The following is a 13345-nucleotide window of genomic DNA, read 5'->3' as shown; positions in this document are numbered from 1 at the left end:
CTGCCCCATCTCACCGCCACGTAAATTAGCAAGAGGACCTCTTCATTTGCTTGCCATGAGAACTGTCATTTGAAGGAGAAAATAGCTGCTCTGAATATCAGTAAGGAGCAGAGCAGCTGATATAGCTTAGATATTTTCCATCAGTTTAAGATTCATGTTTCTGAAGTTCGCTTTCTCTTATATTAATCATGGTCAACAGATGAGTCTTGTTATGGAAACAATTGGGCATTAATATCCCTAGGCTTTTTTTTTAATGTTTGCATTGAATGGTTTATGAACACACACTATTGATCTTATTCAGGACAGAAGTATTGCTGACAGTTTAAAAAAAAAATCCAACATTTGCTACCTAATCCAGCCTCCTAGATCAGTGTGATGGGGGCATGTTTATACCTAAATTACATTTTTAGCTACAGAGGCTACATTACCGTTTCTTTGCACCTGTGAGCAATTATTCAGAGAATGTATTCTTAAGCAGCACGTACAGCAAAGGTTGGGAGTGGTACATCCAATACATGTTTTGAACGAGGGAACTTTTGAAAGAAGGGATATTATTAAATGAGGACATGGTAGGCGAAAGAACTAGCTGTTTAATAGACCGGTAGACAGGTCACAAGCACCGAAGAGCAGTTCTTCCATTCATAGCATGTGAGATCCCAAAAAAAGTTCCTTTGGGAAAGCTTCCAAACATTACTAGAATGTGTTACTGTGAGGACAAGGAATATACTGTTCACAAATACAGTCTTTAATCTGAAACAAAGTGTAGCTGAATTTTCTGGAATTTCAACAAAAATTGAGAGGGTTTTTTTTGGGGGGGGGGGAGGTTGAGGGAAAAGGGATTGGAAACATTTCAACTTCTGGAAATCAAAGTACAGTTCTTCTTGAAATTTTTCAAATAAAATGCTATTTTCCAATCACCTCGAATGGTCACTACATGCATCCATTCCAAGGCCTGATGACCTCTCGAGGTCCCTTCCAGTTCTAGTATTCTATGATTCTAAGATATAGCTCTTCTGTGGGTAACTTGGATGTTCGTTATATGGGGGCACTGTCAATTCTGAATGAAGTTCACGGCTTAATGGAAAGGCTGTCCTATGGGTGCTTCCTGTCCCTTTTATAAATTGCCCTGGCCACTTCCCTTTTCTTTTAGTCACACAACTCTCCTGTGGGAACTACTTTTCCCTTGATACACTTGCATGAAACAGGGGGGTAACAGGGAAGTGATGGGGCTGGCTTTTCCTTACTTCATTGGATGACTAGTATGTCCATCAAACCAACTGTTACTCCTTTTTGCATAATCCCGCCCTAATCTGAAAAGGAGGCTGATGTGCTAAGGAAGTTAAAACCATTTCAGCCAACAGAATCCCCAAAAGGAAACAAACAAGAGGACTCTGGGATTCTGGGTGTTGTGTTTCTAGTAGGGATGTAATTGGTTAACGGGCACCTGGTCCGAGCAGAGACCAACCCTCAGGATCAGTTTAACGTTATGTTTAACTGTCTCGTTTCTATAGCACTAATCCCATTTTGCTAGATGCATCTAGTCTTACTCCAACGCCAGTCCTATTAAACACCGCCACACTGAGGGGGACCATTTAAAAAGCTGCTACCCATAGGATGATATAAGCACAAAGACTCAAGATGAGCTTCCAAGGAAGATACGCTCATTATTTAAGTCTCTGCTTGAGGAAAACTCTTCAGCATGCGTTTCGGATGATTCCTGTTCAGAAAAACCTTTAAAAACCCCACAAGGAGCCCGGGTCTTCAAAAAGGTATTTAGTCTTCTCACTTGCATGGAGTTCAAAGCAAATTAGGAGCCTAATACCTTTGAGGATCTGAATTTAAGCATGTGCTTAAAAGGTAAGCATATGTTTAAGCTCTTCCCCAAACAGGAATACCTACTTGGACTGCAGTAACAAAAATGTCCACACCACAGACAGACAAAGACTCACTCTGCAACTACCTACCTATCTGTATGGCTCCTATCTCCATCAATATCTTTCTGGTGAGGATCAGGAGCCAGTAGGGCTTGTACTCCTAAATCACTTGGGCACTAAAGACCCTCCCCCTGAAAGCAATACAGTTGTTTCCTTAGTCTGAATGGAGGTGTGAAATCTCTCCTAGAGGAACCTAGAAGGAGCCCTGGGTCAGGGTAAGATGACCCCAGCCGTCTTGTGACAAAAAGCAGACAGATACCAAGACAGTTTCCATTTTGCTGGAGCAACCAGGTCAACTCAGTCCTGAGGTACTAGCCCTGTAGTGGCCAACTAGTTCTGAAGCAGTAGTCACTACAGTGGCTACTACTATAGAGAACTAGCTGCATTATTCTTAAAATGTAAATAATATAGTGTCTGCTGCTAAAGCCAGCTAGCCACACTCAACCAGCCAAATAGCCACATGTGGCAAATGGCTAACATGCTGGACATCACAGTTATTAAGTTAAGCTCAACTAGTCAACAGAAGGGTTGACAGTCCACGCCCTCCCCCACCCCATGATCTTGCAGGGGATTTTACCTAGAGATCAAGCCATTGGCAATCAGCTCCCCTCTGCAGGACTGTACAAGGAGAAGTGTTTGAACTGAGGCCAAATTTCTAATCTCACTGGTGATATTCCAAACCCAGTATACAGAAGATATTACTATGACTTTTTCATGGCTATTATCCCATTTGGGATATCTAGAATATTAAAAACCCTGCATCTGGTTTCTCAACCATGAGTACCAGCAACTCCAATAATTGGAAAACTAGGAAATCCATAGTAAAAATTGTCAAAATGTTCTATATAGCATCCAACCAATTTCTCTCTAATCCCATGCCATCCCCAACACGTCCTTAACTCTGCCCCCTAGCTACGCCAGTTTATGATCGTCAATTACTTGTTCTTTTCTTAGTTAGCGCTTTGCTATAAAAAGACATTGGTTGCAGAGTAAAGGAATCGTATTATTCTTCCTCTGCTTTTAAAAATTAGGAAAAGTTGCTAGATCCACACACACACACACACACACACACACACACACACACACACACACACACAAACCTTCAAAAAATCCTGAGGTACATAAAGCTAAGGCTCTTGCTATACTCCTACAGAGAGAATATAGCATCCCAGGGGTGCCCTAGGCGAACCATGCAATCGGTACCCCCACCTCCAAACCCCTCAATGATATTGCGCCACCATTTGGCTCCCCATTTAACTTGACGCCCTACGCAACTGCCTAGTTCGCCTATATGGATGGGCTGCCCCTGAGCATCACCCTACCTCCATCTTCCCTCATAGCTATACCAATTCCACTGGGGCCATCACTAGCTTGAAAGCTGTGACGTTCCAGCTATATTGTGAACCGGGTGTGAAGAGCCAGGAAAAGGAGTCCAGTATGAGACACATACTGTGCCAGGTAGCAAGATGTAATCTAGGTTAGAAGAGTGAACGGTCCAAAGATAAATGTATTTTCCCCACTCAATGTTAGAAGCTAATACTAGCTATTCCCTTTCGTGCTGTGTAAGCCGTTATATAAAGTAACTCGTGCAATTCACACTGGAAATAGTTTCTCATCAGAATTCCTCATTTAGTCCTGGCATTTAAACACTCCCCAGCGTCAATGACAATGCATTGTTCAATACGGAAATAAATGTAAAGCATGATACCGACTCCAAGACAGTTGGCTTATCCTACTGAGCGGTGCAAATATGTGAAGGGCATATGGATTAAAAAAAAAAGTAGCGAGTGGCTTAAAATATCTTCTCTCTCTCAATAAAATGGAGCTACAGAATCACGACGCCTTCCCACTGACTTTACACATTCAAAAATAAGCAAGTTCCACTTTTGGGCTTGAAAATCAAGCTCTTTCCTGCTCCAGTGGTTAGCACGTCATTTTACCCAGGGGCATGTGCAAACTGAAGCGTCGTCAGCTAAAAAAGGTTCATCCTGCTCATGCCAACCAACTGGGACTACCAAAGAGAAAGCCACTGGTGTGAGTCATTACAAATGGAATTAACGAGCATCCTGCAGCAGGTTGGTGTGTTTAAACAAAGGATTTATAGGAAGCGTGGCGCTCTAAATCCAGGCAGAGCGAAACCGGAACGGCAACCCTTCTAGAAGCACATGCCAAACCAAACAGAAGACCTCTGCGTGGTCGGCTTAATGAACCTTCTTTACGAACATACCCTTCCTGTTGAAACTTGAAGGCACCACATCATACCACCATAGAGAAGTAGCGTCACTGTTCATACCCATCAACTTTTTAAAGTGACCCCTTTGAAATATTCAGATGTGTTGGCTTACTGACAAATTGAGACAAGATGCTTTGAGGGCACAAATCCAACCACCACAATGTAAAGGAGTAAAACAAAATTAAGCAATGCGTACAGGTTTCATCAAAAGGGGGCAGCACTAGCGACATGTGGAGTCAACACAACCCTCTTGTTCATCGTTATCATCTGAGAGCAGGTGGGTGCCTAATCTTGAAGGCCTGGGCAAGTACGCAGTTCTCGTGATCGTTAATTGGGCAGCTATCCCTAGTGGTACAGGCACAAACGTACGTCACATAGCAGCACAGGAAGTAGTTCAGCCATATTCTCAACCCAGGATGCAATGATGATCCAGTATCAGGTTTGCCTTGGTTTGTAAAGACACTCTTCTGACGTGCTTTTCTGAAGGGTCTTCATGTGTGGAAGTTTTGGCAGGGACCAGTCCTTTTTGATGGCTAGGTGGAGGTACAAGCACTTCAGAGTCTCTCTCTCTCTCATGTGTGTGTTGGTCATACTGCCCTGCTACCAGCTTCCGTGCTGCAGACATCACAATTCGACCATCTTTGAAGCCCCAAGAGTTTGGTTTTGACAGATTCCCCCCTGCCCCATACCAAACAGGCTTGGTGCAGTCAATTCTCATTAACTCATGCACATCACGAAGTGTGATGAAGATCAGTTGCATGCCCATGTGTGATGCAGCCCTTGCCGGTGAGGTGCACGTTTCAGTCCATGTTTCTATTTTTTGACATGATGGAATAGCAAAGACCAGGACATCAGTAGCAGGAGACCTAATTACACTGGTCCCTTTGATACAAACATCTCCATGCCAGCTTCCTCTTCCGTACCGGAGAAGTCGACTCTTCAGATCTTTCACCGATAAAGGACTGTGCTACCTCACCGTTGAAATACAGGCCAGTCAGAAGCAGAGTTCGTGGAGTTACTCCTGCTCTCAGGTGCAGTTTGAATCCCATATTCACTGGGGAACCTTACGAGTGATCATGGGTTGGAAGCCATGTTTAGAACCTTTTTCCACGGAGATATAGGACATCCACTCTGATATTTCTTGCGTCCCACTTGAGCACCAATCCAGAGTTGTATTTCTTCAGGCTTTCACCTTTATGGTCAGAGACTGATCACAGGATGAGTCTGGCCAAATCCTTTTAGGACCTGCCTGAAGTGCTCAGCAACTGAGCTGAATAGGTCAAATTGATCATCTCCGTGTTGGCTGAAGGCTGTCATGGCATCTCAGACGGACACTGTCATTTTTGGTGGGTGCTCTCAGCTCACAGATTCATTCAGCTTGAACCTCCAGCTGACTCCCAAATTCAGCCTAGTCTATCCTTCTCATTCCATCAGCATGGAAGCAGGACATAGGCACGGGCCCCGTTTGGTGAGTGAGAACAATTGCCACGAAGGTCATGGCTAGACTGTGGGGATTTTTTGGGATACCAGAGATATCCTGAAAAAACTCCGCCACGTCCAGGGAACGTATTTGCTCATCTGCTTTCCCCCCCTCCCCCCCAGAAGAGCAGATGCGCTCTTTCAGAAGCCCCTTTATTCCTCGTTCTATGAGGAAGAAAGGGCTTCTGAAAGAGGGATTTTGCTGTCATTTGGCCCAGTCTAGATGGGCCAAATATTGGTAAAGCCTCTTCCAACAAAAGAATTGGAAAAAGGTACGCAAAATGGAGAGTGGTTTCACATTTCAGGATCGAGTGGTTGAGGCATGAAGCTGAGGACACGGTTGGTAAAAGCTGTAACATGTTCTTCATCCATTCACAGTGCAGAGACAAGGACCAGTTTGGGGAATGCATCTTCCCCTACTTCTGAGAACCACCTCTCTCCCGTAGCTTTTGCTAATCCATTAGTATGAAGCGATGTACTATCGTCTAACGCTAATGCCAACCTAGGCATCAGTGACAGTGAATCAGAAAGCTACTTGTAAAGTCTTTCAAGGGCCAGTACTGTGTATGCATAGAGAATTACAATTAAATTCTACAGGTAGGCTGGATGGGAGGCTGTAAGCTTTCATAGGTCTCCACAGAGAAGTGCTTCCTGTACGTCTCTTATCTACTGCCTATGCATTTTCAAGTTAGTACAAGGTGCAAGCATGTACTTCATTGACAGACTGTTCTGATCAACAAATTTCTGCTAACTGATACTGGAAACTAGCACTTCATTGCCAAGGTGGAAAGATTTCATGTTAGTCTAGCGTGAAGTGTCAGAATCGGACCTTTTCGCCACATGGTACACAGCGTCATGTAAAAAAATGATTTGCCCTTGCCAAAAAAAGGAAAAGGAAATCAGAATCTTAATGCGTTGGGTGGTCACTTTACCAATGAAGCTACACTGAGGTGTTGAAATGACCAGGTTTACTGTTAAGTGATTCACAGGGGTTCTGGAATATGTAACACACACACACACACACACACACACACACACACACACACACACACACAATTTTGGTCCCCATGGAGTCTCTCCCTCCTGAAGTTTTGTGGAACCACTTGACAGATACACATAGAATCATAGAGCTGGAAGAGACCTCAGAAGGTCATCAAATCCAGCCCCCTGCCCTAGGCAGGACCAGTCCCAACTAAAACATAATCCTTCATCTAAACATACATAAAATAAGGTTTCAAATGCTTCCTGTTATGGGTGTGCGTAGTGTGGCTCCATGAAACCCCAAAGGCATGGCCCTTTTTGGATCATCGCTACACAGTTGTAGGCATTTGAGTGGCAACAAACAAGCACATTAAAACAAACATGAGCCTATTATGGAAAGGCCAAGACTTGCATTGGGACGTTCACTGGATCACTGATGTGTATCAAGTCTCCATTGTGGAGCAGACAAAAGCAACTTTAGAATCACTGTCACCCCCCCCCCCCATCCCAATACTAGCAGTGGGGCTATGCTCTGGCTCCCACTCAATCTCAGGATTGCTTTGCAAGGTGGGGAAGTGCTAGCCAGCAGATCTGGGGAGGATCTGAAACATGTTCCATGGGATGGGATGCTTGAGGCAGTAACACGAAGACCTTGGGCTGCTGAGGGCCATAAGTTTGCAGGGCGGTCTGATTGCTTGAAGAAGGCAGTCGATGTTGCCCAAAACTCAACTGAGAAGGACAAAAACCAGGACGAGGAAGTAACCATCCCTCTCTGTGGGATGCTGGTATGCGCACAGCTGCAACGCTGAGAGGTAAGTGTGTAACCCACAGGTGTGCACGCTACTGGTCCCTCAAGCCAGCCCACAGAGGAGACAAGTCAGTGACAGCCACAGCTGGAGACCTTTGGCAGATCACATTCATTCTGCTGAGAATCCCAGCTCCATGCCAGCCAGGACAGAGGCTGTTCCTGGTTATAATGCAGCACCCGATATGCGATGTCACCCACCTTGTGACAATGTTATGTTGAGCTGAAGCAGGGGTGGGCAAGATATGGCCCAGATGGATCTGCCCTGCCAAGCCACCAGATCCGGCCTGTGGGCTGCCCCGGCGGGACCCTCAGGCACAGAGCAGCCCCAGTGGCCAGCCATTTTGAGCAGCCTGCCTCAGAGTCCTGCAGGGCTGCTGGCTGGGAGCCACCTTACCAGTGCCTCCTGGCCAGTTTGCCTCAGGCACCCCAGCCCCCCTCCCACTTCCCAACTCCATCCCAGGACACCCCCCTCCTGCCCCAGATCATGACCTAAACCCTCTGCACCTCCCCCAGATTCCTCCCCCAGGCCAGACTCCTCGCCTGCACCCATACCCCTTCCCGGATCCTGCACCCCAAGCCCCTGCCTGGGGTCACAACTCCCTCCGTCTTTAAATGAGTAACACCACAATGCCGTTATTCCTGAAAATAATTGGCATAATGGCATTGCGCAAGAGGGTTTTTCTAGTGCAAGAAGGGGCAGTGTAGACAGCTCCTTCTGGCACAAGAGCCTCTTTTGCAAAAATGGTGGCTCATTAGGTATGAAAATGAGGCGCGGCGATATGCCACGCTTAGCCTCATTTGCATATCTTGCACGCAAGAAGCCGCGAGTGTAGACATAACCCAAGACACCATAGATAAAATCGGGAGTGGGCAATTATTTTTGCTGGGGGGGAATACGCCAAGATTTTGGTCCGTGGTAAAGGGCTGCAGTTTTCTACGGAAGGGGTGCAGGATCTGGGATGGAGGTTGGGTGCAGACGGGAGCTCGGGGTAGGAGACTGGGGTGCAGGAGAAGGGGTCGGGTCTGAGGGGGAGATTTGTGGCAAGGTGTATTTCTATAGCTAGTACGATCCTCAGTGCGTTTATTAGCAACCGACTGTCCAGCGACACAAGCCTTGAGGGTGATAAACAACAGTTTGAGTAAAAAATTGGGTGCTTAGCTGGTTCGCTGGGAGAGAGGGTTAAGATTCCCAGTCAGCATCTCCTGATTACCTCATTGCAAACACGGACCCAGCCACAAGGGCAGCGTGGGTCCAGAGAGCTTCCCCCTCATCCACAGATCACTGTAAGACCAGAAAGTGAGCCCCAGGCAAGTCCATGCCACCCCCATTGTGAGGGAACGATGCATGGACCACACACTGCCAGCTTCTGATGCCTGGGCTACACCAGCACCCACTAAAAATAAGGTGGTGTAGTGTCGTTTCTACGATTTTAGCCCTGAAGCGTTGCCACGAAGACCTAGTTATTTACACTGAAAAATGTCATCTTGGTTGGTATTTCCAGGAGAAAAATGAAGGTGGTAGGACCCAACTCCCTCCAACTCAATGGGAATGGGATCCTTCCTTCTTAGAAATACCTTTAAAAATGTCCAAGGGCATCTAGACACCTAATGGCACAGATAGGTGCTTAAGTTCCTAAATCCCTTAGGCATAGAGGTGACGTTTCCAAACCCTTGGGCTCACTCAGTACCTAGCAGCTTAAAAAAAGCTCCCCTCATGATTTTGAGAGTCAACAGCGCACAGAAGGGCTGAGGCTGTCCAAATACGACACTTTAGGTGATTTGAGATAAAAATCCTTTTAACGTCGACACCATTAAGAACCCACCTACTTTGCATCCATTGCAATTTCTGGGCAGCCTATCACGTGCGTCCTTACTGCCAGGGCCTTAGAGAGATTTGCCGTACCAGTAACTCCAGCTAGACACTGCCCCAGAGCAAAGGATGCAGTTCAGTGACTGGTGTATTGGGTCAAACCCCAGCCAGATGGAAGTTCTGCTACCGACTTCAACTGACTCCATCAGGACAATCTTTTACCCCATTAAATCATGCGAACCTGAGAGGCACTAGAGAGGACTGTCAGGAAAAACATTTGTAGCCTTCTCCTCTCTCCGGAAGGGCCACGTAGCATGGATTTGAGTCTTCACCAGCATCTCTGGTCCCTTTTGATATTACAAGCTCCATAGGAATGGAGCCTTAAAGGGTTAGTAAGTCAATAGATGTTAATAGCGAATCAATTGTTCTTGAGGTCAACAGGTTGCTTTTAACTATGGTTTATAGCCATCTATACCGCCTTCTACAGCTCAGAAGAGCTGCTGTTCATGTCCAACAGGCGTCTAACATCTATTGATCATTTATTAACACCTTATAAATGGTCAAAGAAAAGTTTCATTTATAAAAGCATGATTGGGTTCCTTCAGGGGACGGCTATTGAACGCTTTAGAAGGGCCCTCTGCACATTGTTAGAAATATTGAAGTTAAAAATAGATAGTATTGTTCCTTCATTTCATGTAGTCCATGGGAAAACAGAAAAAAGACTGAGAATAATGTTCAGTAGCTAAAATACTCTTAGGCTATGTCTACACTCGTGGTTTCTTGCACAAGTATGGCCATTCTTGAGCAAGAATCTGCAGAGCGTCCACACTGCCCGCCTGCTCTTGCACAAGGAAATTTACAGTACGGCGTGGGAAGAGAGGGCTCCTTGCACAAGTGTTATGCTCTTTTTTATCAGGTGTAAGCTCTCTTGCACAGGAGCTCTTGTGCAAGAGGGCAGTGTGGACGCTCGGCAGGGATTTCTTGCACAAGAAAGCCCTATGGCTAAAATGGCCACCAGAGCTTTCTTGCACAAGAGAGTGTCCAGACTGCCATGGGCGCTCTTGCGTAAAAGCACAGCTCGCACATGGCAATGTGGACATTTTCTTGCACAAGACTTCTTGCACAAGAACCCTTGCGCAAGATGTTCTTGCACAAGAAGCCGCCAGTGTAGACACAGCCCTGCTGTGTCCTTCTGAATTTGGGAGCCAGTTTTCCATCACGAAGGAAGTCTCTATGAAGCCAAATAAAACCAGATTTCAAGGAACTATAGAAGGGAACTCACTCTAGTCTGGTGCCCATATTTTGGGCTCAGCTGAGATAAAAGCTGGATGTAAAATGCAGCTTAAGACACGTGTATCATTCAGCCTTATGGTAGCATCCAGAAGATCCAGTCAAGTTTGCAGTCCCACCAGGATAGGCATGGTGCAGACTAGAGTAAGAGATGGTCTCTGACCCAAGGTTTTCAATCTAAAACAAAGGGTGGGAAAAGTGGCTTGCTCCAGAACACATAGCAAGGCTACCGCAGAGATCTTCAGACAGCTGGGTGTAAAAGCTGACTCCAGCAAAGACTTTCGTATTTACACCAGCCGAGGACCAGGACTCAAGGTCTAAGTTAGTGCTCTATGCATTGAATCCACTTCCTCTCCAATTAGGTCTCCACAAAGGTCTCCAACTTGAAGACCTACCAACTCTAGCTTCGGTTGGGTTGTGCGCCCGCAGATGAAGGAATGGGTGGCAGTTGAGGGCAGCGTCTCTCTCCCACATTGCTATGGCTAGAGCGCCATTTTTAGCATGCTACTTTGACTAGCATTAGCATGGGAATGTCTCCTTGAGCTAGGAGTTCCTATCTATGCCCAGTGTCCACACAACCATAGCTGGTTAGCAGGTTCCTGCCCAGTCATGACTGCTAGGCCTGTAATTAGGGTAGACCAGTCGGGTAGAAAAATAGCTTGATCAGCCGGCAAGAGATGTGGGTTAACCATCACAGCTCCCCCCTCCTTCTCAGAAATTCTGCTGATTTTACGTCGTTGGCCTTACCTTTCTGGCACTGAGTGAAGTCCTTTTCCTGAAGGAGCGACGAAGGCTTTGAGGCCATAAAATGGCTTTTTCCTCACACCTGGATTCCTCTGCCAAGGTTCTCTGCAATGAAATAGTAATGTGTGTCATTGTTTGGCCTTCGATTTCAGAATCACCTCCCTTACCTTGAATTGAAGGGAAGGATTCCTACCTCCCAGGTAGCTATTGTTTGAGGCTGTTTGCCTATCGGAGATACTGCATTGGTTTACAACGAGCAAATCCACAGTTATCAGGATTAAGTGTTTGGGATGAAATCCCAGTTCCGTTAAAGTCAATAGGAATGGCCCTTTGTTTCGAGCTATTGCAGCAACACAGCAAAGAGTGAATTCTGCAGCCAGTTTTCTAGAGAGGGAATCCATGTTATTTCAAGCATCCGACTCAAACTTGTGTGAAAGACTTACGGATCCTGGCTTTCAGTCCTTGGCAGTTTGAGATTGTTACCTGTGCTACTAAGGGGCATTTTTTAAAGAACATAACAACGGCCATACTGGGTCAAACCAAAGGTCCATCCTGCCTAGTACCCTGTCTGCTGACAGTGGCCAAAGCCAGGTGCCCCAGAGGGAGTGAACCGAACAGGTAATGATCAAGCCATCTCTCTCCTGCCATCCATCTCCACCCTCTGACAAACAGAGGCCAGAGACACCATTCCTTACCCAGCCTAGCTAATAGCCATTAATGGACTTAGAACTAGATACATTCATTGCGGTTCTTTTAAACCCTGTTATAGTCCTAGCCTTCACAACCTCCTCAGGCAAGGAGTTCCACAGGTTGACTGTGCACTGTGTGAAGAAGAACTTCCTTTTATTTGTTTTTTAACGTGCTGCCCATTAATTTCATTTAGTGTCCCCTAATTCTTATATTATGGGAACAATAACTTTTCCTGATTCACTTTCTCCACACCACTCATGATTTTATAGACCTCTATCATATCCCCCCTTAGTCTCCTCTTTTCCAAGCTGAAAAAGCTAAAAGACTTTTCTTCAATTTTTGCTCATTCAGTACAGTGACTTGTGTAGCACATCCTGTATTTCTAATGACAGCAAACTTGTAAAGTTTTTTTTTTTAAAAAACTTCCTTTAAAAAGGTTTGGAACTGGATGGAGTAGAATATTGATAAAACACTTCAAGTATCTAGTCAATAGATTTGTATGTAAATGAGGTAGCAATGCTATTGTTTGAAAAGATGAATTATGTAGCAAAAAAAACCCCAAAATAAAACACCCCTCCTCCCCGCCGTACACACCCCTCATTTAAAACAAAGGATCTGGACAATCAGTGGGTCCAAAATGGAGTTAAGCATTCTGCTTTAATTTTTCTTTTAAATACCCAATATTTAAAGCAGGGGTGGAGAACCTCAGGCCAGGGAAAACAATTTATGAAGAACACTAAGGATTTTTTGTTGAGCAAAAAAGAAAAAAAAAAAGGTCGCCTGCTGCTTTAATGGCAGCCATTTTTAATTCCGTTGTTCGCCGCCGCACACCTCTGAATGCCTCGTGGCACACCAGTGTGCTGCAGAACACAGTTTAAGAAACATTGGTCTACACTATAGCCTCTTGCACGAAAACATGCAAATGAGGCAAAGAATGGAATATCGCCATGCCTCATTTGCATAATTAGCAAGGCTCGATTTTTGTGCAAGAGGCTTTTGCACAAGAGCTGGTTTTCTTGAAAAAAAAAAGAGAAGAATGGCTCTTGCACAAGAGGGGGTTTTTGCGCAAAAGCCTCTAGCGCAAAAAACAGTGCCTCATTAATTATGCAAATGAGGCACAGCAATAGTCTCCGCTTCGCCTCATTTGCATATTTTGGCGCAAAACGGGGGCAGTGTAGGCATAGCTGAGAGCTGCCTTGGACTTGTTTAGGGATGTAAAAGTTTAACCAGCTACCCGGTAAGCATTCGCCTTACCTGAATGCTTCCCTGGTATCTGGAGGGCTGGGCCCAGCATGCTCAGCCCTTGCCCACGGTGGCCTAGCTGGTAGGACCCCACCTATGGGGGCCCAGCCAGTCAGAGCAGGCCTCCCCACCCG

The 13345-nt window shown here is 45.7% G+C and overlaps 1 long non-coding RNA gene across 2 annotated transcripts in view; it reads right to left on the bottom strand.

Moving 5' to 3' along the window:
• LOC142829391 (uncharacterized) overlaps nt 1-13345 on the bottom strand; it is an 86896-nt gene that overhangs the window by 68486 nt on the left and 5065 nt on the right. For both annotated transcript variants that reach the window (XR_012903783.1, XR_012903782.1), the window contains exon 2: nt 11283-11384. This is a non-coding gene — a long non-coding RNA (uncharacterized LOC142829391). The remainder of the gene's footprint in view (nt 1-11282; nt 11385-13345) is intronic.

Source organism: Pelodiscus sinensis, chromosome 5, assembly GCF_049634645.1.
Source record: "Pelodiscus sinensis isolate JC-2024 chromosome 5, ASM4963464v1, whole genome shotgun sequence".
NCBI classification, from domain to species: Eukaryota; Metazoa; Chordata; order Testudines; family Trionychidae; genus Pelodiscus; species Pelodiscus sinensis.
The sequence above is the reverse complement of the archived record's forward strand: the minus strand, read 5'-3'. Positions and strand labels throughout refer to the sequence as shown.